This window comes from Myotis yumanensis, unplaced genomic scaffold (assembly GCF_028538775.1).
Source record: "Myotis yumanensis isolate MYYU_CA2020_CCGP unplaced genomic scaffold, mMyoYum1.0.hap1 SCAF_16, whole genome shotgun sequence".
Taxonomy (NCBI): Eukaryota; Metazoa; Chordata; class Mammalia; order Chiroptera; family Vespertilionidae; genus Myotis; species Myotis yumanensis.
Window position 1 is genome coordinate 17,093,409 of NW_027223767.1, and position 2,513 is coordinate 17,095,921.

A 2,513-nucleotide genomic window follows, 5' to 3' on the forward strand; every position below is an offset into this window, starting at 1 on the left:
GCATCAACAGAGAAGATGGGAGGTCTACTGGTTTCTCAGATCCATTTTAATAAACTACAAAGTTCAGGCTTATTTTATGCCAAGAGAAGGGGAAATGGGAGGGGCAAAAGGTGATTGACCACCACAGACATCTGGGCGCCAGCAGGGATCCAAGAAGACTGTGCTAGTCACTGTGAGTCTGAGTCAGAAAGTTCTTGCAAATCTTTGATTAACAAAATACTTCCCTTAGCTCCTCAAGCCATAAGCAGAATTCCTCTGATGATTAACATGTCTATATGCAAGACTAAGCAGCAGCTATTAGCCTGAGGCCATGGGAACAAAGCAGGCTTGAACAAGATGGAATCAGAGAACTCAAGCATTTCATTCTGTTACGCCTGTTCTTTCTACATCCTGATAAAAATCACCTCAAAGAGTTTGAAGTAATTTTATTGTTTCCAGACACTAATTAAAATGTTCTAACACCGGGGGTTTGGCAACTCAACTTATCTTTCTATTCATTCCTTCCATTTGATGTAAAATTCTTCATCACTGAACTGCATGAACCCTAACTGAAACTTCTAACACACCGCTAGGTGTACTTTTTGCCTACTCCTCTGCCTATATAAGCATCCCGTCCCCTTTGTGAAGTTAGAGCCCTGTTTCACAGCTTCTGGAAGCTCTGCTCCCAGGCTAATAGTCCTCAGCAAAGCCCATAAATAAAAAATTTTCTAATATTTTAGAAGATTCAGGTTTTTTTTTTTTTCATTGACTCTACATCAACACCATGGCATCTTCCCTCACTCCTTTTCTTCCTTCCTTCCTTCTTTCCTTCCTGGCATCCACCGCTCTACCTATTGTCTGGATTTCATCCTCCCTTGCCTGCCTTTTAGAGACTGTTCGCTCTTCTTGTGAAGAATGAGGAAATCCTTTTTTTTAAAGTCCATTTGAGGATGAAGCCAAAATAAAAAAAGGCAGGGTTTAAAAAAAATATATATATATATATATTTTTACAGAGAGGAAGGGAGAGGGATAGAGAGTTAGAAACATCAATGAGAGAGAAACGTCGATCAGCTGCCTTCTGCACACCCCCTACTGGGGATGAGCCCACAACTAAGGTACATGCCCTTGACTGGAATCGAACCCAGGAACTTTCAGTCCTCAGGCCGAGGCTCTATCCACTGAGCCAAACCGGCTAGGGCAGAAAAAGGCAGTTTTAAGACATAGAGAGAAACTGAGTTCTAGCAACTTTGATCCCTTGGACCTGTGAGAGGCTTTCTCCTCGGGATGGCAAGATGGCTGCTGCAGCAACTCTCCCTATTTTGTCTCTTGGGAGACAAGGAACCTTTCCCTCTGCCTGGCTCAGCATGAGGTCTAGGACTCACCCTGGTTGGACCAACCTGGGTCACATGCCCTTCCCTAAACCCATAACCTTGGAGGATTGAGGACACTGCTTGGCCATATCTAGAGCTGGGATGCAGCCCAACCCGACTCATGGATTAGAAATCCATGGGATACGCAAGGGAAATCAGTGTGGTTATTTGGAGGATTTGAGGGATTTGGAGACTGAGCAAGGGAAAAGATATAACTACAAGGTGGCAGTAGCACACACATATTCACTTGAGCAAAACTGACAGGTTTGCATGCATGGCCATCCTCACAACAGCAGACTGGACAGAGGCTACAGCCCCAGAGTTACTGCTCAGAAGGGTAGGAGGGCAAGGCAACTCCCAGGGGAGAGAGTCATCTTTATTTTAAAAATAATTGGATGTGTACAAATCTGAGTTTGATGTCAGGGGGCTTTTGAGCGAACAGGTCTCAGCCTGCAGTGAAGACAGAGCAAACAACCCAGAAGGCAACACCGAGAGGTCATCTTCGTCTCATTTATCTAATAGGTCACCAAAAGAAGCAGCCCCAAATCAAGCTGCATATGTGCCAATAGGGCAAGATCTCCTATGTATTAAGTGGGAAAACAAAAGAACAAGGGAAGAAACACTGAGATGTATTTTAAATCATGAATAAGGATGAGAAAAGGTGCCTAGACAAAGTAGGATCAGAAACCTCTCCTTCCGCTCCTTTGATTATATAGGTTGCCAATGGCGATGTGAGGGAGTTTCAAGTGCTGAGTGGTTACCTGGACCAGTCGTGAGGCAAGGGGGCTGGGTGGGGCTGGACCCACCTTCTGCCGAAGCATATGGGTGCATCAGGGTGGGTGAGGTATGGCGAACATTAGATTGCTGTGAAGAAAGGGAGAAGGGTGATATGGACACTGGGCAAGCTTTGACCAAAAGAACGCTGTAGTGTCCGAAACAGCACTGACAGCTGGAATACTCTCTCCCCACTCTTTCTTTATCCCATTTGCCTCACCTTGAACCCGGATTATTGAGTGCATGTCTTAGTTTTCCTCATGACATGTGATTGGAAGGCAGAGAGGAGCCATGGTTTCTATTTCTTTTTATCTATCATGCATGACAATGAAAGCAAGAAGCAGCACATTAAAAGCTTAGCATTCTTGCCCAGCCAGCATAGCTCAGCAT